This window comes from Pongo pygmaeus, chromosome 20 (assembly GCF_028885625.2).
Source record: "Pongo pygmaeus isolate AG05252 chromosome 20, NHGRI_mPonPyg2-v2.0_pri, whole genome shotgun sequence".
Taxonomy (NCBI): domain Eukaryota; kingdom Metazoa; phylum Chordata; class Mammalia; order Primates; family Hominidae; genus Pongo; species Pongo pygmaeus.
Window position 1 is genome coordinate 22,023,200 of NC_072393.2, and position 25,757 is coordinate 22,048,956.

The 25,757-nt window shown below is 37.9% G+C and overlaps 1 protein-coding gene and 1 pseudogene across 2 annotated transcripts in view; one reads left to right on the forward strand and one right to left on the reverse strand.

Annotated features, from left to right (window-relative positions):
* The window catches only part of LOC129020591 (zinc finger protein 708), a 325,243-nt gene that overhangs the window by 112,896 nt on the left and 186,590 nt on the right, over positions 1-25,757 (reverse strand). The window lies entirely within an intron of this gene.
* On the forward strand, positions 1,383-24,816 carry LOC129020599 (zinc finger protein 85-like; annotated as a pseudogene).

Sequence of the window (25,757 nt, forward strand, 5' to 3'; positions counted from 1 at the left end):
TGCAATTTGCTAGAAAGGTAAAATACAGAGTTAGTTTCAAAGATATAGTTCCAAATAAATATATATTCATTAATCATTACATATAGCTCACATATTACAATGATAATATTTTGGATATATTGGGTTAATTACATTGTTACAACGAATTTCACCTGTTTCTTCTCCTTCTTTTTTAAATTTTTTTATTTTTAAGACTGAGTCTTGCTCTGTCGCCCAGACTGGAGTGCAATGGCGTGATCTTGGCTCACCTCAACCTCTGCCTCCTGGGTTTAAGTGATTCTCCTGCCTCAGCCTCTCTAGTAGCTGGGATTACAGGCACCTGCCATCATACCCAGCTAATTTTTGTATTTTTGTAGAGACGGGGTTTCACCATGTTGGCTGGTCTTGCATTCCTGACCTCGGGTGATCCGCCTGCCTTGGCCTCCCAAAGTGCTGAGATAACAGGCATGAGACACTGCACCCGGCTTTCTTTTCTTTCACTTTTATTTTCTTTCTTCTCTTCTCTTCACTTTTCTTTCTTCTTTTTCCTTCCTTCTCTCTTTCCTTCTCTCTTTCTCTCTCTCTTTCACTTTTTTTTCTCTCTCTTTCTCTCTTCTTTTTTTTTCTTGAGATGGAGTTTCACTCTTGTTGACCAGGCTGGAGTGTGCAGTGGGGCGATCTCGGCTCAGTGCAACCTCCGTCTCCCTCCACCTCCCGGGTTCAAGCGATTCTTTTGCCTCAGCCTCTTGAGTAGCTGGGATAACAGGCGCCCACCACCACGCCTGGTTAATTTTTTTTATTTTTAGTAGGGACGGGGTTTCATCATGTTGGCCAGGCTGGTCTCAAACTCCTGACCTCAGGTGATCCACCCGCCTCGGCCTCCCAAAGTGCTGGGATTACAGGCGTGAGCCACTGCGCCCGGCCCTTCTTTATTTTTAAAGTCTGGCTACTAGAAAATTTAAAATTCACATGTGGCTCACATCTTATTTCAGAAGATTGGCTCCTTTTAAAAATCTCAGGTGCTAGTTCAAAGGACTAGGAGCCAGGAAGGTCACAAAAGCTGAAATTTTAAAATAATTATTTTTTTAAATTTGTGAATAGCCATATATTATTTATAAGTTCTTATGACCTTATACACAAGGTTAAGGGAAAATACCCTCTAAGGTGTACCTAGCTCAGCTCAGAGAGGAAGCCCTGCCTGAAAAGGCTGCAGCCTAGGCTGTCACTCTTTCTTCACTCCGCCCAGCATTTGGTCATATCTTCTGTCACTCAGGGCCTGAAGAGGCGGGCCCTTAAACCTTATCCAATCAGGGACGCAGAACTCGGAACCGTCCAATTAGGCACACAGCTGGAGCGGCGAGGACGGCTTCCGGGATGTGGCTGGGCCATTGTTTCTCGCTGCTGCGGGAGCTCCAGGTCTCCCCTTTACTGCTCTGTGTCCTCAGCGTGTGTGGCTTCGTGACCTGAAGGTATTGGGAAATCCATAGCTAAGACGCCAGGACCCCCTGAAAGCCTAGAAATGGTGAGAGTGCTGGGTCCGAGAGAGGGGAAGGGGTTGCTTGGAACTGGTGGGAAGTGGCTGTGGCGGGACTCAGGCCTCCCCGCAGTCAGCTCCCCAATCTGCTCCCTGAGTTCTCCTTGCCCAGCTCGGCCTCAGTCTCCTTCAGCCATAAGTTGGCGGCTGCGCCGACAGCCGGGGCCCTGGGCGTCCTGTCTCTTCCCTGCACTGTGACTGTGCCCTGCCTGGAGCCCTCTGGCAGTTCTGCACCCGCAGCGCCGCGTCTCTCTCAGATTGTGCGGGGACCACGAGAGGGTCATCAGGGGAGAATCCTGACTTGGGGTGCGGGTTCATGAATGGGAAGTGCTTTGGTCCGTGGGGTTCCCAGTTGCTATTTTCTCCTATTAAAAATTTATGGGCGTCACTGCAAAAATATTAAAGAATGTAATCAAAGAGTGGCTCTAGAATTGTAGAGCACCCAGCTATGGTTTGTAGTTTGTGGTCTGTGGGAGAGGCTTGAAGAAAAGTCTTATAAAATGCATGATGAAGAAACCAAATTTAGTAATTGGTTAGGTACAGTTACATGGTTTCTTAATTTGTGCGTTAAAGGTGAAAAATTTCCTAGTTATGTAATCAGAGCTTAATTGGCAGTTTACAGTTGCTGAAGCCTGAATTTTGTTTCTCTGAATGTAGTAATTAAAAATAATGCACCTGAGTTAGATTTTTTTTTTTTTAAGTAAGAATCCAGGGACTAGAAATACCTCAGTCTAATTGCCTGCCACTTAATTATTTTCACACTCCACAGGGAACTGATTTTCTGCTGTATTTTTCACCTGTGTCCCGATCAGAGTCTTGGAACCCATCCCCCATTTCTCCAGCCTCACTCTGGCTTGCAGTAAGATAATTTCCAGTTTCCTCTGACGTTCCCAAATGCCAGCTTTTCCTCCCTAATTCACATTATCGCCTATTTGTCTTTTACTGTACTTTTTTATACCATATTTTAATTAATTATTTTTTTGGCAAAGCGTTAAATGGTGCATTTAAGGAGATTTGTTATCTGTTTGTAAATATTTCCCATGAAAAGAAGGCAAATAATAATACCGTGACACTGCATTGTAGTAAATCTCTGTCTCTTTTGCTTTTATCTTGTCTAGGCACAGAGATGTTACCAGAATGTTTTTGGGTCAAAGTTCTCCTTTGGAAAATCTATGGGGTGATGTGTCCTCAGCCACCCTTTGGTTTTTTCCTGGTCATGGGTTTCAGTACTATCTGGGGATAAACCAAGATAACTGCCATGGTTATGTTAGCTAGAGTGTCCATTGGATCTCAGCTTCTGGTTTATTTTCTCCCATAAGATGACCTGAGGTATGGAGTGTATCGTCTCAAGGGAGCAAGTGGATATTCTGGGGCTGAGGGGAATCTTCTGGTGTACTCTTATTTTGAAACGGTAACCCTTTGAAATGTTAAAATTGCCTTCCCTCAACCAGGCTTTCATTTCTTGGAGACAAATTGCTGGTCAGCCAATCAGATGCTGGTAATTAGGGGAAAACACAGAAATAATTTCTGCCCCCTGGATTCTCTGAAGCGGCAGAAAAATAGTGAAATAAATATAGTAAAAGAAAAAGAGTAAAAAAAAAATGAAAAATTTGTGGCCAAAAAAATAGTATCCCAAAAGACAAACAACAAGAACAAAAACAAAACTGACTCCAGTGAGATGTTGTAAGAGCTTGCAAAGTAAAACGCAACTGGGACAGTCACCGAGAAATACTGCAGTGTCTCCTGAGTGGGTGGTTCTTGAGCACACAAGTGAGCAGGAGTGGGTGGAAGAATCTCTCAAGTGATTGAATGGCCTGACTTGAAACATGAGTCAGACACATCTGTTATTTATTTTTTATTTTTTATTTTTTTATTTTTGTTTTTTTGTCTCACTCGGTCACCCAGGCTGGAGTGATGTGGCCTGATCTTGGCTCACTGAAAGCTCTGCCTCCTGGGTTCAGGCCATTCTCCTGCCTCAGCCTCCCAAGTAGCTGGGACTACAGGTGCCCGACACCATGCCCGGCTAATTTTTTGTATTTTTAGTAGAGACAGGGTTTCACCGTGTTAGCCAGGCTGGTCTCAATCTCCTGACCTCGTGATCCATCCGCCTCGGCCTCCCAAAGTGCTGGGGTTACAGGCGTGAGCCACCGCGCCTGGCCCACATCTGTTATTTAACCAGCACTGCCACTCATGGATTTGTCACCTTGAAGAGATTTGTTCACTTATTTTGACCTCAGTTTTTTAGCTGTAAATTGCATTATATTAGCAGGGCTTGAAAAGGTAGAAAAATATTTACAAAGGGCATAAAAGATGTGGGTTTCAAAAAATTAATATCTAATCATATATGTCATTTGTTAAAAATTCTCACATACCTTTTTCTTTCCCAGAGTGAGTTTATAAATTTTCTCAGGTGTGTTTTTTTATAGCTGGGTGATTTCAAACAGAATTTTAAGGCTTAGCTTTTAGAGTGATGCCAAGAAAAAGAAGAGGAAAAATCTCTATTTCATTTTTGCTGTAGAAAATGAATATATTTCCATGAGAAAATGTGGTAGATAACTGGTGAGTTACATAGATTCATAAAAACATAAGTTCCTTTTTTTGCAAGGTAAATTTTTGACAGTGAATATCTCTGTTCAAATCCTGCTATCTTGATTTGTGAGTTTCATGCTAAATATTATGAGATGAAACTTGGTACTGCCTAGAAGTGTTTTCATATGACTCATTGTTTACTGCATGATTTTTAGTGGAATTAATAGAATAAGACATTTATTTTCTAAAAGAAATAGATACTTTTGCTTTTCTTGTTAAGGTATACAATATAAGCACCTTGGCCGGGCACGGTGGCTCATGCCTGTAATCCCAGCACTTTGGGAGTCCGAGGCGGATGGATCACGAGGTCAAGAGATCAAGACCATCCTGACCAACATGGTGAAACCCCGTCTCTACTAAAAATAGAAAAATTAGCTGGGCACGGTGGCATGCACCTGTAGTCCCAGCTACTCGGGAGGCTGAGGCAGGATAATGGCTTAAACCTAAGAGGTTGAGGTTATAGTGAGCCAAGATTGTACCACTGCACTCCGGCCTGGTGACAGAGAGAGACTCCGTCTCAAAAAAAAAAATGTAAGCACCTTAAATTTTTGTTCTCGTATGTGAACACTGTGTTTCAGTAATTTTGCTGAATTTTTTAAATACTTAATTTCAAAACCAAGTGAGTAACTCTAACATGAAAATTAAAGGTTAAGCCCAGTGACTCAGAGCTAAGGCTAATACTGAGCCTGCAAAAGGAGTTTATTAAAGGCCTAGTTAGTTTTTTTTTCTGGAGAGCCTCCCCTGCAGATGTTCCAGCCTGCTCACTCCAGCCATGGAAGAAGCCTTTCTGCTGACAGAAGCTACAGAGTCCTGGAAAGCTACAGGCAGATGCAGTTAAGGTTAAGATAAAAGGGGACAGGGAGGGTCATACTGACCATGTAGTTGTTATTGTACATCAGGGATGCTACTGATTTAGTATCCTGAAACTTTGCTGAAGTTGTTTATTAGTTTAAAGAGCTTTTCTGCTGAGACTGTAGGGTTTTGAAGATACAGAATCTTGTCATCTGCACACAGGAATAGTTTGACTTCCTCTCTTCCTGTCTGCATGCCTTTTATTTCTATCTCTTCCCTGATTGTTCTGGCCAAGACTTTCAATTCTATGTTGAACAAGAGTTTTGAGAAAAAGCATTCTTTTCTTGTGCCAGTTCTCATGAAGGAATGCTTCCAGCTTGTGTTCATTTTGTATGTTGGTTGTAAGTTTGTCATACTTAGATGACTCATTATTTTGATGTAAGTACCTCCAATGCCTAGTTTTTTGAAAGTTTTAGACATGAAGGATGGTAAATTTTATTGCAAGCTTTTTTAACATCTACTGAAATAACCCTATGGTTTTTGTCTTTAGTTCTGTTTACTTGAGGAGTAACATTTATTAATTGTATGTTGAACCAACCTTTTATTTCAGAGATACAGCCAAGTTGATCATAGTGGATTAGCTTTTTGATGTTCTCCTGGATTTGGTTTTCCAGTATTTTGTTGAGGATATTTTCATCAATGTTCATTAAAAATATTGGCCTCAAGTTTTCTATTTTTTTGTTTTATATTTGCCAAATTTTCGTATCAGAATAATGCTATTTTTATATAATGGGTTGGAAAGAAGTCCCTTTTTCTCAGTATTTTGAAATAATCTTAGTAGAAGTGGTACCAGCTCTTATTTTACATCTGGTAGAATTCAGCTGTAAATTTGTCTGGTTCTTTGTTTTATTTTTGGTGGGCAGGCTATTTATTTATTTATTTTATTTTATTTTTTGAGACAGAGTCTCACTCTGTTGCCCAGGCTGGAGTAAAGTGGCACAATCTCAGCTCACTGCAACCTCCACCTCCTGAGTTCAAGCAATTCTCTGCTTCAGCCACCTGAGTAGCTGGAATTACAAGCATGCACCACCACACCCAGCTAATTTTTGTATTTTTAGTAGAAATGGGGTGTCACCATGTTGGCCAGGCTGTTCGCTGTTCTTGAACTTCTGACCTCATGATCCACTTGCCTCAGCCTCCCAAAGTGCTAGGATTACAGGAGTGAGCCACCATGCCTGGCCAGCTATTTATTTATTTATTTCATTTTATTTATTTATTTATTTATTTATTTATTTTTGAGACGGAGTCTCGCTCTGTCGCCCAGGCTGGAGTGCAGTGGCACAATCTCGGCTCACTGCAACCTCTGCCTCATGGGCTCATGCCATTCTCTTGCCTCAGCCTCCCAAGTAGCTGGGACTACAGGCACCCGCCATCACGACTGGCTAATTTTTTGTATTTTTAGTAGAGATGGGGTTTCACCATGTTAGCCAGGCTGGTCTTGATCTCCTGACCTTGTGATCTGCCCGCCTTGGCCTCCCAAAGTGCTGGGGTTACAGGTGTGAGCCACCATGCCTGGCCCTGGCCAGCTTTTTATTACTAATTCAACTTTGGAGCTTGTTATTGATCTATTTGGGGATTCAATTTCTTATTTGTTCAGTCTTTGGAGGATGTATCATTGCTCCAATGTTACAATCCTCAAGCTTATCCCCAACAAACTCTCTAATTATATTCATGTTTCCTCAGTTTTTTCCTTTTAGGTAGACATATTACTTAGAATGTGCTAGAGGAGCCTCTGTGAAGGGATCTCTCCTTTGATAGTACTCTGCTTGCTGTAACACCCAAGAATGCAGAGTCAGGCTAACCCCACCTAGAGTCTGCACATAGGGTCAGGCCTCTGCCTGGGATTTACAAGAAAGGGCCAGACTTTCAATTGTGAATATAATGAAAACCAACCAAATGCATTTTCTGCATTGTGAGACGTCAACATAGACATCTTAAAGCCCCCCTATGAGAGTGTGGCTTTTTAAGCTTTTCAGATCTTGTTTAGTGACCTGCTACAGTTATATGAGAGGCTCCAGGTATAAATAGAATCTGATGACAGAATCTATAAGTGTAAACAAGCATCTTCAGAGTGAGAGATCAAGGCCACAAAGTATCCAGGGCCATGACCACAACTATACCTACCTGTAAATTGTAATAATGGAGTAGCGTATTCTTGTGCTTCTTCTTACCCAAAAGCTAGTAAATCAGGATAGGTGATCCAGGTTCTGGAGCTCCACCAAAGCAGTTCCATTTTCTATTTAGAATCAGCCTGAGTTTCTCCAGCCTGGCTTGTCATTGGGCCATCAGCCTTGGGTCACTGAGAACCCTCTCACAATCACCTAGGTGTCTTTAAGACATTTGAGGATGTCAGGGACAGAATTGTGTCAGGATTACATGGCCAATTTGCAGAAATCTCTTTACTTGTGCTCTCTCCACAGGTTCTGTGTATTGTTCTAGGTGAAAGTATTCATGTTTTAATTGTGTCTCATGTGACTCTTAAGGCGAGAACAGAATCAAGTGTGTGGAGTTCAAGATAGATTCATGAGAGTTAAGTTTCACCTTTGCACTAAAAGGTGGTCACAGGAACTGTTCTGTTTGGTTTTGATAGGAAGAGGTCAGTGTGACCGTATTTTTATTACTGTAGCAGAAATTGCTGGTGTTTGTGGCAAGGGCAGGCACATGAATACAAATAGAAAAACATATTTTTATATTCATTGAGCAACTCATTGTTCCTGAATCTCTGCTGTTATAAAGGACAAAAATGGGTGGGCTTTTTCTGCAGTTCTTTGTTCTTTTTTCTGTGGTTGTGAGGCTAGCAGGTAAATAGGTGGTGCTGACTTCTTTACAATAATTTTCTCAAGATGCAGGTGTAACTTCTCCAGAGAATGTCATCTGAAAAGGATTTCCAAAGAAGGCAAAAGAGGAAAAATGGCTTTTTTTTTTTTTTCAGCTAAATATGTCTCAGATGAAGAGCTGTGTCCACTCTGCCTCTTGGAGTGCCATACATTTAGTCCTTGCAAACCTTTACTTCTCTACTTGTGTTTCTTTTCCTCTAATGAGTTTGTTTTAACTACTTTTAAAAATTCTTGTGATAGTCAGGGGTCTCTGCGAAATGTTTCTCTCCTATATCCCAGAACCTTTTCTACACTCTCTAAATCATGGCTTATACACCATGCAGAATTCTTAAAATGAATTTATAATCTGCACTACTTAAAATGTTCCCTTTGTTGCCGTTGAACATGGGAAAATGTAGATATTCAAGATTCCCATTGGCAGAAAGCTGGGGTCCTTAGTAAAGATAAATAACATGTAATGTTGTGGCTTCATCTGTTTTCTCCATTAACTCTATGTGGAACAGGATTAATAAAATGCTTATTTAAACAGGATGGTGTTTATTACCCTGAAAGTTCTGAGAAAAAGTTATTGAGAGATACCTGCTCTCTCAGATGCTAAAGAAAGATTACTTTAGAACGTTATTAAAAATTACAGAACATAGAAGATATCTGCATTTTGAACTCTGCATAAAACTGATTTTTCTGTATGGTTAACTTCAAACTGTAATTTACTTTTTGAGGGGCAATATCTCAGCAGTGATGATGTCTTCTTCTGTGTTCATCAGCACATCATGAACATTTGTCCTAATGCAGTTGATTTTAAAATTTACTTAAAGAGCTCTCTGAAACATTTATTTCACTATAGAGTTAATTATTTTTCTCTTCATTATTAAGTATCTATGTAGCTAAGGAAGAACTGTGCATAAACCATCACATTTAATCTGGCAGCTGCCTTTCTTTCTTGGGTTTTCCTTGCATATATCTATCTGTCTTTGGAAAATGAAGACTCTTGTCTTTGTTTACAGGGCAGAAAAATTGAGTAAAACACAGGTTCATCCACTTACTGGATATTTGACAAAATATTCTTTCTGGGACAAACACATTGGCATTACTAGTGAGCTTGTTAGAAATTCAGAAACTCAGAGTTTATTTCAGATCTTCTGGAAAAAAAAATCTGCACAAGATCTCCAGTTTATTGTTCACATTAAAATTTGAAAGGTGCCTTCTAACTCAACATATCTTTTTTGTCTGAAAAATATACACAACTCATTCTTTGTGTGGCAAATATAGCACTAAAATATGTACATGTTTGTGTTTATGCCTTTAGTTTTATACTTTACTATTCATAAAAGTATATATACACTGGTGTTGTACATCTTATACCATTCTCTTCTCTCAGAGTTAGAGAATACATTAGAGAATATTTCTGTGTTGAAAATTGTTGGATAATTTCAGTCATTCCTGTAAGTCAGAATGAATTTTCTTTACTCTCTCATTTAACCTTAATTCAAATGATAAATTTTGCCCACGTGTAAATGTGTGTGTGTGTGTGTGTGTGTGTGTGTGTTTCAGGGGCCGTTGACATTTAGGGATGTGGCCATAGAATTCTCTCAGGAGGAGTGGCAATGCCTGGACACTGCTCAGCAAGATTTGTATAGGAAAGTGATGTTAGAGAACTACAGAAACCTGGTCTTCTTGGGTGAGAATAACTTTAATACACAATCCCTTATATACCCTAAAGTTTTCATTTCTCTGTTTTTGTAGAATAATTTTTGGTAATTTATGCTTTGCATAAATGAGTTTCTGATGCCTGTTTTAAAAAAATCTTGAGGAATTGTCCATGTGGAAAAAAATTTCTTCAGGATGTTTTATCTTGGCCTGATCTTTTTACATTTCTGAGCCAGTCTGTATCCTTCACTCTAAAGTAGTGGTAATTTCAGAAATTTAGTGGTATAAAATATTGTTGTCCATATGTTAAAATCTACATGCCACCACTAATTTTTTATCCATGAGTACTGGGTGGTGAAATTAAGCACCTACAAACTTAAAATATTTTCTAAATGTTAAGAACTTTCTGTCATTAAATAGTATTTTGGGATAAATTTTCTAGAATATTCTATTACATCCTCTTTACTAAGCATGGTACTAGGTAGATAATTTGAGAATATGGGCCAGATTCATGTTATTTATTTTTAATAAAGCAGGTATTGCTGTCTCTAAGCCAGATCTGGTCACCTGTCTGGAGCAAGGAAAAGATCCCTGGAATATGAAGAGACACAGTATGGTAGTCAAACCCCCAGGTAGGTGAGAGTGAATGAAACAGTTGACGTAGATGAAAGGTTGAAAGATTAAAAAAAAAAAAGCCAGTCCTGGCTAGGAGCGGTGACTCACACCTGTAATCCCAGGACTTTGGGAGGCCAAGGCGGGTGGATCACCTGAGCTCAGGAGTTCGAGACCAGACTGGCCAACATGGTGTAAACTCTGTCTCTACTAAAAATACAAAAATTAGCTGGGCATGGTGGCAGGTGCGTGTAATCCCAGCTCCTCCGGAGGCTGAGGCAGGAGAATTGCTTAAAACTGGGAGGCAGAGGTTGCAGTGAGCCAAGATGGTGCCACTGCACTCCAGCCTGGGGGACGAGAGCGAGACTTCATCTCAAAAAAAAAAAAAAAAGGAAAAGAAAATAGTTATCAAGTGAATATAATACCATCACCAAATTTGTCCTGCTGATTTGGGAACCTATGTTCCAAAGCAAAGAGTGTCTCGGAAGCCTGAGGCATTTTTTTGATTTTTTTTTGTTGTTGTTCTTGTTCTCACATAGGGCCATCTTCTGTCTTATGCTTTTAAATTCTCTAAGGATTCTTCTTTCTCTTCATTGATATTCCTTCAAGTTTACAGTGAGAGCCAAATCATCTTCATGGCATATGAGACCGCACAATCTGACTGCTTTTCCGTTGTTTTGGAGGACACACAAATATCTGCATCTGCATGATTTTGAGAAACTTTATGTTAAACTATTTTATTAGTTCTCTTTTTGCATCATTTCTAAAATGTGTGAGGGTAGTGGTCTCTGTTCTATTGCTTTTTATGTTAATTTTCTGAACATTCTATCCTGTTTTTATTAGTATATTCCTGAAATATAGTTTGAAATTATAAAGTATGATGTCCCTCTGCTTTGTTTTTTTTTCTCATAATTAATTTGGCTGTTTGAAGTTTATTGTAGTTTTTTGTAAATTTTAGAATCATAGTTTTCATTACTATAAGAAAAAAATGCCACTGGAATTTTGATAGGAAGTTTGCTGAATCTATAGATTACTTTGGAGAATAGGGTACTTTAACAGTATTTATTTTTTCAATCCATAAATATGAAATATTTTTAAATTTATTTGCATCTTGCCTAATTTCTTTTATTGATTTATATCTTTCATTGCGGGTTAAATTTGTTCTCAGAAATTTATTATTTTAATTATATTTTTTAAAAGATTGCTTTCTTGGCCGCAGCCTGTAATCCCAGCACTTTGGGAAGCTAAGGCCAGTGGATCGCTTGAGTTCAGGAGTTCGAGACTAGTCTCGCCATTATGGTGAAACCCCGTCTCTACTGAAAATATAAATAATTAGTTGGGTGTGGCTGTGGGCACTTGTAATCCCAGCTACTCAGGAGGCTGAACCAGCAGAATCACTATTATTAATCTTAAAAAATTAATTTTTTTTTTTTTTTTGAGATAGTCTCACTCTGTCGCCCAGGCGGGAGTGCAGTGGTGCGATCTCTGCTCACTGCAAGCTCCGCCTCCCGGGTTCTTGCCATTCACCTGCCTTAGCCTCCTGAGTAGGTGGGACTACAGGTGCCCGCCACCATGCCTGGCTTATTTTTTTGTATTTTCAGTAGAGACGGGGTTTCACCGTTTTAGCCACGATGGTCTCTATCTCCTGACCTCGTAATCTGCCCGCCTCAGTCTCCCAAAGTGCTGGAATTACAGGCATGAGCCACGATGCCCGGCCTAATAAAAAATTTTTTATTTCTATTGTATCCAATTGCTTGTTTTAAGTGTGTAGAACAATAACTTACACTTTTATGTTAATTTTATATTTTCTTAATTTACTGACTGTATTTATTAGTTTAGACAAATTTCAATGTACTGTGGTTTTTTATGTGTAAGATTATATATTCCTCAAATAGCAACTTTTTACTTGTCTTCAGTTTCAATGGCTTAAAAAAATGTTTTTTTTTCATTATTCTGCCACATACTTACAGTGCTATGTTAAAATAGAAACATTGACAGTGGGCACAATAGAGTTTACTATTGGTGTCTGTGAATTTGAAATGGCAAACAACTTCTTAAGTTTTCATAAGCTGATTTCAGGAGGTAAAGATCTTCTTTTCTTGGGTCCCCAGTGTTCTGGGATGCCCTCTGGGTTTGTAGTGGAGTGGGGTTGTAACTTGGTTGCAAGGCTGCTGGGTCTGCATTAGGGTCCACATTTGGTTGTCTTGTTACAAGAGGCTTGAGTAGTTGTAATTCCCAATTTTTTTTTTTTTTTTTTTTTTGAGACAGGAGTCTCGCTCTGTCGCCTGGCTGGAGTGCAGTGGTGTGATCTTAGCTCATCAAAACCTTTGCCTCCCTAGTTCAAGCAATTCTCCTGCCTCAGCCTCCTGAGTAGCTGGGATTACAAGTGCCCACCAGCACACCCAGCTAATTTTTTGTGTGTTTTTAGTGGAGACGGGGTTTCACCATTTTGGGTAAGCTGGGTCTTGAACTCCTGACCTCAGGTGATCCACCTGCCTTGGCCTCCCAGGTGCTGGGATTACAGACGTGAGCCACCGCCCCCGGCCACTTGTTTCTTTTAAATGCTTATTAGAAGTTTCTCATCAGAATATTTTATTTATAATTATACTGCATATTCTCTGAAATTTTACTGCCAATTTTTCAAAATACCTGCCTTTGATGAGTACAGTTACAGTCAAATACTGTAGTTAGACAAATTCTTTTTTAATGGTACATTAATGTTGCATACCAAATTGTATGAGTAAACGTCTTTTCCTGTGCAGTTTCATATTAGTGGTGTTTTCAGTGTAGGTATCTTAATATCAGCTTATCATGGTTTTTGGTTGTGTATTATAGTCAATTTGCAATTCTGTCTGTATACTTTATGTCAATGTGAGGTTGAATTAAAAGATAAATCAGCCATATGTCTATCATACTCATATATATGTGTGTGTTTATCTATAAATATGACCCCAAAATTGGTTATGGCTTATCTTGTGTATATTCTTTCTTTCTTTTTTTTTTTTTTTTTTTTTTTTGAGGCAGAGTCTCACTCTGACACCCAGGCTGGAGTGCAGTGGAGCAATCTCAGCTCACTGCTGCAACCTCCTCCTCCCGGGTTCACATCATTCTCCTGCCTCAGCCTCCCGAGTAGCTGGGACTACAGGTGCCTGCAACCACGCCTGGTTAATTTTTTGTATTTTTAGTAGAGACGGGGTTTCATCATGTTAGCCAGGATGGTCTCCATCTCCTGACCTCATGATCTGCCTGCCTCAGCCTCTCAAAGTGCTGGGATCACAGGTGTGAGCCACCGCGCCCTGCCTCTTGTATATATTCTTTCTTAGCTGGTTTTCAATGGTTGTTTTATCTTGTGTAAGTGAGTAGTCATGTAAATATTTTCACCATTTTTTATTTTCATGATTTGTTTAATCATGAATATATATTTCCTTTGTGTAAGAGAAGCACTTCTGTGATTTGAAGGTAATTTTTTAAAAGATTTGTAATTCTTTATTTTTTTCAGTTTTTCAGTTAGAAAATTAGTTGTTGTAAAAACACATAAAATTTAGCATCCTAAATCTATTTAAGTGTACATTTCAGGGCCCAACATGTGGGGGGCTCACATCTGTAATTTCAGAAATTTGGGAGTCCAAAACAGGAAGATCACTTGAGCCCAAAAGTGTCAGACCAGCCTGGGCAACATATGAAGATTCTCTCTTTACAAAAATTTTTTAAAAATAGCCAGGCGTGGTGGTGTGCACCTGTGGTTCTAGCTACTTGGGAGACTGAGAGGGGAGGATGACTTGAGCCTGGAAGTTTGAGGCTGAAATGACCCTTAATTGTGCCACTTCATGTCAGCTTGGGTGACAGAGTGAGACCCTGTCTCAAAAAGAAGCTGTATATTTCAGGCATGTTAAGTATATTCACATTGTTATGCAAAAGACTTCTAAAAGTTTTACATCTTGTGAAACTAAAACCCAGTACCAATTAAGTAACAACAACGCATTTACCCTCTTCCCAGCCCTTGACAAACACCCTTCCAATTTCTGTTTTTATAAGTGTGACTACTTAAGATATATAAGCAGAATCATACAGTATCCATCATTTTGTTTCTGGCATATAGGTGACATAATATTTGCAAAGTTTCTCTTAAAATGTGACAATATTTTCTTCTTTAAGACTGAATAATATTTCATTGTATGTATATGTATATATATATATATGCAACATTTTTGATGTGTTTATAAATCAGGAGACATCTGAGTTGCTTCAGCCCTTTGGCTTTTGTGAATACGGGTACAAAAAACATGGATGTTCTAATAGGTCTTCCAGGTCTTGTGTTGCATATTTTGACTATAAATTCATAAATGGGATTGTTGTATTTGATGATAATTCCATTTTTAATTATTTGAGAAACATAACATTTTAAAATAATGACTGTATCTTTGTTTTCTGCTAACAATCAACATAGGTTTCATTTTTATTACATCATCAACAGATTTGGTGTGAGGCAATTTTTTTGTTGTTATTTTCATGTGTTTCTCTACAAAGTATTAATTTTCTGTGTCATTTCAAACGCTCTTTTTCTATGTGTGTATCTTTTCTGATGAAAATTGTGTTCAATTATTTGCTCATTTCTAAATCAATTTAGCTTTATTGTTCAGTTTTAAGAGTTGTTCATATATTGTGAATATTAACTACTATCACATGATTTTTGAATTTTTTTTAATGTGTGGAAATTTTCAAGTATAGTGTAGTTACATTTTTCTGTTTTTCTCTTTGTTGTTCATGCATTTAATATCATATGTAAGAAAATGGTGCCAAGGCTCATGTCATCTCTTTTTTCTAAGAGATTTGTTACTTTTTCATGTCTAAGTTTTTTGTTTTTGTTTTTGTTTTTTCAGACAGAGTTTCACTCATGTTGCCTAGGCTGGAGTGCAATGGCACGATCTTGGCTCACGGCAACTTCTGTCTTCCGAGTTCAAGCAATTCTCCTCCCTCAGCCTCCCAAGTAGCTAGGATTACAGGCATGCACCACCATACCCAGCTAATTTTGTATTTTTTGTAGAGACGGTTTCTCCATGTTGGTCAGGCTGGTCTGGAACTCCTGACCTCAGGTGATCACCCCCCTTGGCCTCCCAAAGTGCTGGGATTACAGGCGTGAGCCATTGCACCTGGCCACATGTCTACAGAATTTTTTTGTAAATTTTGTGAATATAGTTAAAAAACGATGTAACTTTATTTCATCAGTGTTGATGTTTTTAACATTATTTTTTGAGAAAATTATCTTTATCGTGTGCTCATGGCAACTTTGCAAAAGATCATGTAATCATATACAGAAGGCTTCATTTCTGGGCTCTCTGTTCTTTTCTTTCATCTTTTTATCTTTAAGTATCACACTTTTTGTTATTGCAGCTTTTAATGTGTTTTGAAATCAGAAAGTCTAATGTCTCTGTTCTTTTTTATGGGTGTTTTGCTAGTTATAGTTTATAATCAAATTATAAAATGTTAAGCAGGCTGGGTGCACTGTCTCACACCTGTAATCCCAACACTTTGGGAGGCTGAGGCGGGCAGATTGCCTGAGCTCAGGAGTTTGCAACCAGCCTGGGCAACAAAGTGAAACCCTGTCTCTACTAAAATACAAAAAATTAGCAGGGTGTGGTGGCATGTGCCTGTAGTCCCAGCTACTTGGGAGGCTGAGGTGGGAGAATTGCGTGAACACAGGAGGTGGAGGTTGCAGTGAGCTGAGATTGCTCCACTGCACTCCAGCCTGGGTGACACAGCGAGACTCCATCTCAAAAAAAAAAAAAAAAAAAAAAGTTAATGTTTTTGCAAGAAAACCATGCTATTGTAATTTTTTTTTTTTTTTTTTTTTTTTTTTTTTGAGATGGAGTTTCGCTCTTTTGCCCAGGTGACAGTGCAGTGGCTAAATCTCAGCTCACTGTATCCCCTGCCTTTTGGTTTCAAGCGATTCTCCTCCCTCAATCTCACATTGCATTAAATCTGTAGATTACATTGAGCGTTATGGACATCTTCAAAATATTTCAAATTTTGAACAGGAGCATGCTGAAGGTGTGTTGTTCAATTTCTATGTATTTGTACTTTTTTTTCCTCTATCTTCTACTGCCAACAACAGCTCAGTCGGGGAGACCCTAACCCAGCGGTGCTAGAGGAATTAAAGACACACACACAAAAATATAGAGGTGTGAAGTGGGAAATCAGAAAAGATTCAAAGCTGAGAGCCCCAAACAGAGATTTACCCATGTATTTATTAACAGCAAGCCAGTCATTAGCATTGTTTCTATAAAAGATTAACTAAAAGTATCCCTTATGGGAAATGGAGGGATGGGCCAAAATAAAGGGATGGGGATTGGGCTAGTTATCTGCAGCAGGAGCATGTCCTTAAGGCACAGATGGCTCATGCTATTGTTTGTGGTTTAAGAATGCCTTTATGTGGTTTTCCACCCTGGGTGGGCCAGGCGTTCCTTGCCCTCATTCCGGTAAACCCACAACCTCCCAGCAGGGGCATCATGGCCATCATGAACATGTCATAGTGCTGCAGAGATTTTCTTTACGGCCAGTTTTGGGGCCACTTTATGGCCAGATTTTGGGGGCCTGTTACCAACATGTAAGTTCAGTGCTTTGCTGAGTTTTCTGAGTAGTCTTTCAAATTATTCAAATTATTGAACTTGAGGAGGAAGATGTGGAAGACCTTGGCTTGTTAGCAGTAGTTCAGAAATAGATGGTTATCCAGAGCCATGTGACTGGCATCTGTAGTTGCGACAGTGTTGTGGGACTGAGCTCTGAACTTGTGGATTCTGTGTTGGCTCTGGGTGGTGTCAGAATGGAGTTGTTGAACAGCCAGTTGGTGTTGGATAATTGGTGTTCAGCAAACTACAACTTTTTTTGTCAGATGAGAGCTACCACAGGGGCCTTGTATTAGGGTTCTCTAGAGGGACAAAACTAATAGGATGGATATATATGTATATTTATTTAGTGTTTATATATGTATTTATATATGTATTTATATATTTATATATGTATTTATATATATATATTTATATATGTATTTATATATGTATTTATATATGTATATTTATTTAGTGTTAACTCACATGATCATAAGGTCGCACAATAGGCCGTCTGCAAGCTGAGGTGCAAAGAGAGCCAGTCTGAGTCCCAAAACTGAAGAATTTGGAGTCTGATATTTGAGGGAAGGAAGAATCCAGCATGAGAGAAAGATGAAGGCGAGGCCAATGTAACCCTTTCACGTTTTCCTGCCTGCTTTTTTATCCTGGTTGTGCTGGCAGCTGATTAGATGGTGCCCACCCAGATTAAGGGTGGGTCTGCCTTTTCCAGCCCACTGACTCAAATGTTAATCTCCTTTGGCAACACTCAAAGACACACCCAGGATCAATACTTTGCATCCTTGAATCAAGTTGACAGTCAGTATTAACCATCACAGGCCTCCAGCCCAGCTGGAGGGAGACTTCAGATGTCTGAGGGAAGTGAGGGTTTGTTCTGCACACAGGTTGTCACACTGTACATTGTCCTGTTATTCTGTGTCTCCTAGGGTGAGAGGGAAGAAAGAGTAAAAATGTTCTGAGAACTACATGATTCTGACCCACTCTTGACCATACCCACTAGAAATTGACATGGCCACTCCTCTCCCAGGACAAGGTTTTACCCTCAGGAATTATGCCCACAATAGCTTTGCCCCTAGAGTTTTCTGCCAAGAATATACACAGGTGCCTAGAAGACTTCTGGCTTATCTCAACCCCAGACACTGAATCTGTAGCAGGAACCTGTCTCCTTCACCAACACAGGCTTCTGGACCTCCTGATCATAATCTCTTTTGCTTGTACAGACACAAAGTTTTCTGAAACAAAGAGACTTACTAATGTTAATTTATTGTTCTATTTGATTCTTGTATCTTTGTCCCACATTTTCTCTCTGTCTCTTTGTGTCTTCTTTATTTTTATTTTATATGCTTTTACTTCTTTCTTATTTCATGTATCTATATAGATGTATTCTTTGTGCTAAGAAATTTATTTTTATGTATGTGCATCTCTTTCCTGGAAAATAATGTATTTTAATATGACTGTATGTTGTTTTGTTGAATCTTGTTATTTTCATTGGAAGCAACTGCTTTCAGCACCTTTTATATGTAAGGTAGTGACAATATACTACTTTAGAATTTGTTTAGTTTTGAAGTTTTTTTTTTCTATTTAGCAGGACAGATTTTGTGATGGTATTATACTCACTTGATAGCTATTTTTTTCAGAACTTTGACTATATTACACATTATCCTTCTGACCTGCAAAACTTTTGTGGAGAATCCACTTGCTATCTCATGAGTATTCTTGCAAATAACCCTTTTTTTTTTTTAGACAAAGTTGTGCTGTTGTTGCCCAGGCTAAGTGCAATGGTATGATCTCAGCTCACTGCAACCCCTGCCTCCTTTGTTCAGGCAATTCTCCTGCTTCAGCCTCCTGAGTGGCTGGGATTACAGGCAGGCACCATCACACCCAGCAAAGTTTGTATTTTTAGTATAGACGGGTTCCCTCCCATGTTGGTTAGGCTGGTCTTGAACTCCCGACCTCAGGTTGTTGGCATGCCTTGGCCTCCCAAAGTGCTGGGATTACAGGCATGAGCCACTGCACCCAGCCAACACAAGAGTTTTATGTTGCAGCTCCCAAGAGTCCCTTTTCTGTGACTTTTACAATTTTGCTTATGTATATGTGTTTGATATAAATATCTTTGCTTGTATCCTAGTTTGTTGAGCTTTTTTATTTTTACATCATTTTTCAAGATTTTTCAGGTTTTTTTAAAAATATTTTTTTACCTCCCTAATTTGTTTTACTAATATTTTAAATATTTTTGTTCTTATTTCCAGTTTTCTGATTTTCTGTAGTTGTCTGTGTTCATATTTCACTCATTGAGTGTTACTCAATTTATTTCATTTTTTATCGTTTCTTCCTCAAAATTTTATAATTTTTTTTTTTTTTTTTTTTTTTTTGAGACAGAGTTTTGCTCTTGTTGCCCAGGCTTGGGTGCAATGGCATGATTTCCACCCACTGCAACTTCCACCTCCCAGGTTCAAGCAGTTCTCCTGCCTCAGACTCCCAAGTAGATGGGATTACAGGTGCCTGCCACCATGCCAGATTAATTTTGTATTTTTAGTAGAGACAGGGTTTCTCCATGTTGATCAGGCTGGTGTCAAACTCCTGACCTCAGGTGATCCACCCACCTCAGCCTCCTAAAGTGAGGGATTACAGGTGTGAGCTACTGCACCTCGCCACATTGTAATCTTTTATTAAAATTTGAACATTAAAAAGTCACCTGTCACAATCTTTGTAATATGGCCTTTTCCTGGCATACTTTGAACAATTGTCTGAGTCAGAGATTCTGAGAGTCTCTCAAGCATGTTCTTTGAGTGTGTCTTGTCTGAAATTTTGTGTTTATTTTTTAGTTAAAGGAAACTATTCATCTTTTTTTTTGGAGATGGAGTCTCAGTCTGTCACCAGGCAGGAGTGCTGTGGCGCGATCTTGGTTCACTGCAACCTCCACCTCCCAGATTCAAGCAATTCTCCTGCCATAGCCTCCTGAATAGCTAGGACTACAGATACGTGCCACCATGCCCAGCTAAGTTTTGTATTTTTAGTAGAGATAGGATTTCACCATGTTGGCCAGCATAGTCTTAATCTGTTGAATGCGTGATCCACCCACCTAGGCCTCCCAAAGTGCCGGGATTACGTGCATGAGCCACCGCACCTTGCACCTAGTCATCTTTTTTCTTAATATTCAGTAATCACTTGCTACACTTGTTTTCTTTCTGTGGCACTGCAGTGTCTCTACTGCTGTAACATTTACCTTTGGTCTCAGCAGACTCAAACTGTCATTCCAAAGTATACCACCATTTATTTCTGCACTATATATCATAGAAGACAGAAACCAGTGTGTGGAAAGGCCTGGACAAGCAAATAATAAAGAAGTTTGAGCCGGTATTTCACTAGTCTTTTTTAAACAAAATCAAAAGTTGGCAAGTTATCTCTTATTTATTTATTTTTTTATTTTTATTATTTTTATTTTTATTTTTATTTTTTTTTGAGATGTATTCTCACTCTTTTCCCCAGGCTGTAGTGCAGTGGTGCAGTCTTGGTTCCTGGTACCTTAGCCTCCCAAGTAGCTGAGATTACAGGTTGAGCCACTGCACCTGGCTGGGAATTTACTTCTAAAGGCATTATGTTATATTGGGGAGCAGGAATAGCCATGTTGGGTAAACGTAACAAACTTTTGCTTTTCCCTTCTGTGTGACTTTGTGCTCACCTGGGGTACTTCAAACACTTAACTCATTTATAATTTTTTCTCAGATGTATTTTGGTTAGTATGTTTTTGTTACATATATATGTCTATAAAAAATTAGAGCCTTTGGTATTTTGCTATGCTATTTGGTTTATGCATTTTGTATAATATTATAGGTTAGATTTGTAATCTATATCTGAGTCTAGTAAGTGGAGTAATTTGATATTTTTATTTCTTTCAGTTATATGTTCTCATTTTGCTGAAGACTTTTGCCTAGGACCAGGCATTAAAGATTCTTTTCAAAAAGTGATACTGAGAGAATATGTAAAATGTGGACATAAGGATTTACAGTTAAGAAAAGGCTGTAAAAGTATGAATGAGTGTAATGTGCACAAAGAAGGTTATAATGAACTAAACCAGTGTTTGACAACTACCGAGAGCAAAATATTTCAACGTGATAAATATGTGAAAGTCTTTCATAAACTTTTAAATTCAAATAGACATAACACAAAACATACTGGAAAGAAACCTTTCAAATGTAAAAAATGTGGCAAATCATTTTGCATGCTTTTACACCTACATGAGCATAAAAGAATTCATATTAGAGAGAATTCTTACCGATGTGAAGAATGTGGCAAAGCCTTTATCTGGTTTTCAACCCTTACTAGACACAGGAGAGTTCATACTGAAGAGAAATCCTACAAATATGAAGAATGTGGCAAAGCTTTTAACCAGGACTCAAACCTTACTACACATAAGAGAATTCATACTGGACAGAAACCCTACAAATGTGAAGAATGTGGCACAGCTTTCTACCACTTCTCATACCTTACTAGGCATAAGCTAATTCATACTGGAGAAAAACCCTATAAATGTGAACAAAATGGCAAAACTTTCAACCAATCTTCAACCCTTACTAGACATAAGATAATTCATACTGGAGAAAAACCCTACAAATGTGAAGAATGTGGCAAAGCCTTTAGTATTTTCTCAACCCTTACTAAACATAAGATAATTCACACTGAAGAGAAATCCCATAGATGTGAAAAATATGGCAAAGCTTATAAGGAGTCCTCACACCTTACTACACATAAAAGAATTCATACTGGAGAGAAAACCTACAAATGTGAAGAATGTGGCAAAACCTTTAGTGTATTCTCAATCCTTACTAAACATAAAATAATTCATACAGAAGAGAAACCCTACAAATGTGAAGAATGTGGCAAAGCTTTTAAACGGTCTTCAACCCTTACTAAACATACGATAATTCATACTGAAGAGAAACCCTACAAATGTGAAGAATGTGGCAAAGCTTTTAACCAATCTTCAACCCTTACTATACATAAAATAATTCATACTGGAGAAAAACCCTACAAATGTGAAGAATGTGGCAAAGCTTTTAAACGATCTTCAACCCTTACTATACATAAAATGATTCATACTGGAGAAAAACCCTACAAATGTGAAGAATGTGGCAAAGCTTTTAATCGGTCCTCACACCTTACTACACATAAGAGAATTCATACTGGACAGAAACCCTACAAATGTAAAGAATGTGGCAAATCCTTTAGTGTGTTCTCAACCCTTACTAAACATAAGATAATTCATACTGATGAGAAACCGTACAAATGTGAAGAATGTGGCAAAGCTTTTAACCGATCTTCAATCCTTAGTATACATAAGAAAATTCATACTGGAGAAAAACCCTACAAATGTGAAGAATGTGGCAAAGCTTTTAAGCGGTCCTCACACCTCGCTGGGCATAAGCAAATTCATAGTGTACAAAAACCCTACAAATGTGAAGAATGTGGCAAAGCCTTTAGTATGTTCTCAACCCTTACTAAACATAAGATAATTCATACTGAAGAGAAACCCTACAAATGTGAAAAATGTGGCAAAACTTTCTACCGATTCTCAAACCTTAATACGCATAAGATAATTCATACTGGAGAGAAACCTTGCAAATGTGAAGAATGTGGCAAAGCTTTTAACCATTCCTCAAACCTTACTAAACATAAGCTAATTCATACTGGAGACAAACCCTACAAATGTGAAGAATGTGGCAAAGCTTTTAGGCGGTCTTCACATCTTAGTAGACATAAGATAATTCATATTGGAATTCATACTGAAGAGATTCTACAAAAGTGAAGAATATGGCAAAGGCCTTTACTGCTCCTATTCCCTTACTAAAGAATGTGGCAAAGCTTTTCATCAGTACTTTACCCTTACTACACATAAGATAATTCATGCTGGAGAGAAACCCTACAAATGTGAAGAATGTGGCAAAGATTTCTATTCATTCTCATACCTTATTAAATATAAGATAATTTATATTGGAGAGAAATTCTACAGATGTGAAGAATGTGGCAAAGGCTTTAATTAGTTCTCATCCCTTACTAAACAAGAAAATTCATACCATAGAGAAATCCTACAAATGTGAAGAATGTGACAAACTTTTAACCACTTCTCAACCCTGCCTACACGTAAGATAATTCATACTGGAAGGAAACCCTACAAATATGAAGAATGTCTCAAAGCTTTTTACTGATTCTTAGACCTTACTAAACATAAAATAATTCATAAAGGAGAGAAATTTACAAATGTGAAGAATGTGGCAAAGCTTTTAACAAATCCTCATCCATTAGTAAACACAAGATAATTCATACTGGAGAGAAAACCTACAAATGTGAGGAATGTGGCAAAGCCTTTAGCCTGTCCCTCCAACTTACTGCACATAAGATAATTTATACTGGAGAGAAGCCCTACAAATGTGAAAAATGTGGCAAACCTTTTACCAGTCCTCAACCCTCACTACACATTAGATAATTCATGCTGGAGAGAAACCCTACAAATGTGAAAAATGTGGCAAAGCTTTTAACCAATTTTCAAACCTTACTAAACATAAGGTAACTCATACTGGAGAAAAATCTTACAAATGTGAAGAATGTGGTAAAGCCTTTATCCAGGCCTCAACTCCTACTAAACATAATTAATGATGGAGGGAAGCTGTACAACTGTGAAGAATGTGGCAAAGCTTTTAACCAGTCCTCAAACCTCATTGAACAAAATAATTCATACAGGAGAGAAACCTTACAAATGTGAAGAATGTGACAAAGCCTTTAACCAGTCCTCAATTTTTACTAAACATAAGAAAATTCATACTGGAGAGAAACCCTATGATTGTGAAAAATATGGCAAAGGCTTTAACTAGTCCTCAATTCTTAACACACATATGATAATTCATACTGGAGAGAAACTCCACAAACCATTAAGATGTGACAGTGCTTCTGACAACAACTCAAACTTTTCTAATCATAAAAGAAATCATATTGGTGAGAAATCCTAGAAATGTGGAGAATGTAACAAAGTATTTAAATGGTTGTCACACTTGATTATAGGTAATATTCATACTGGAAAAATTTCCTACAAGTGAGAACAATGTGGCAAAATTTTTAACTAATACACCTTTTTGCACAGAAAATCATTTATATTTGAGAAAAATTGTAAAAATATAGACTGTGAAAAAGATGTCAGTATCTGCTCACATCTTACTAAACACCAGAGAGTTCATGCTTAATAAAAGCATGATAAGTGCAATTACTGTCAAGATCTTTCAGAAAATATTATCCTTTAAAGTGAAGAAGAGTATTTATATTAAAGATGAACATTACAAACATAAAGAGGGTTGAAGTACCTTTACTTGTATCAGATCTTATTGTCCACATTTTGTACTAGAGAAAAACTCTGAAGAGGTTTCTCAAACTTTGTTCAACATCAGGGAATTTATATTGGATAACTGTCTTGCAAATGTAATAAATTTGGGGAAACCCTTTTTCAAAAACTACAGCTTAGAAAACACCAGAGTTTATATGAAAATATATTTTCAAAGATGTAGTAAAAAAAAAAATCCAAATTTAAGTCTATGTAAATACCAGAATTTATAGTAGAAATATATGAGGAAAGTGACACTTTGAATATTCTATTAAATGAGAGTTGCGAGTATAGAAAATAATCTAAAAGTAAAGTTGGTAGAAAAATTATTTGTATATAACGTTAAGAGGAGTAAAATATTTTTGTAGAGTAATAACTATATCCAGATTATACTTTGTTTCTTAAAAAAATTACAGATTTTTTGAAAAGCAAATGACGTAACAACTCATTTTCTGCTGTTTCTTCATTCTTAATTCACTTGTGAAAGCATGTGATCATTTGTTGCTGCATCAGAGGTATGAGAGATTATTTTTCATTAGGTGGGCATTATTTATGATCTTTTCTGTGGATGAGTAAGAATATTAAAATGTAAGATGCATGATGAAAATCTAAGTGGAGAGGTTCTTTATGGTTAACTTATACTATTGAGTGATGCACGAGGTAGGTGTTAAGAATACTATTCTTTTGCATTATGAGAAAACTAGTATATTATGCATATATTATACTAATTGTACTTTTATATAATAAAATGCAGTACATGTTAAAAATTTTAAATTATGTGTGAAGGTAACTTTCAACATTTTTAACATGGTAAATATTATTGTGCATTCAATGAAGTGTTATTATGCCACAAAGATTAACCTTTTCCACCTTACCAAAAGTCATAGGTAAAAGATGGTAACAATATACTATTTGGTAACATAATGGACTAACATCTGTAGTCATCTCTTTTGCCAGTGGCTTCAAACTGCAAATAAGTTAAAGAATATTGTTCTTATAGGTTAAATTTTTATTTTTATTTTAATCATTTAAATTTATTTTTCTTAATTTTGTGGGCACATGAGTATATATACTTATGCCATGTTTGGCATATTTTGATACACAAATACAATATATAATAATCACATTGGGATACATGTGGTATCCATCACCTCTAGCACTTATTCCTTTGTATTACAAACAACCCAATTCTACACTTTTACTTATTTTAACATGTACAATTATGGCCAGGTGTGGTGGCTCATGCCTGTAATCCCAGCACTTTGGGAGGCTGAGGCAGGTGGATCACCAGGTCAGGAGTTCAAGACCAGCCTGGCCAACATAGTGAAACCCTGTGTCTGCTAAAAATACAAACAATTAGCTGGGTGTGGTGGCAGGCACCTGTAATCCAAGCTACTCCAGCCCAGGTGACAGTGTGAGGCTCTGTCTCAGGAAAAAAAAATATATATACAATTGTTATTGCCTACTGGGTTATTTTTATGGTTATAAAAATTATTTTAAAATATGCAATTATGGTTGGGTGCGGTGGCTCAAGCCTGTAATCCCAGAACTTTTGGGAGGCCCAGGCGAATGAATCACCTGAGCTTAGGAGTTCGAGATGGCCAGGAACCTGGGAGGTAGAAGTTGCAGTGATCTGAGATCGTGCCACTGCACTCCAGCCCAGGCAACACTACAAGACTTCATCCCAAGAAAAAAAAAAAAAAATGAACAGTTAA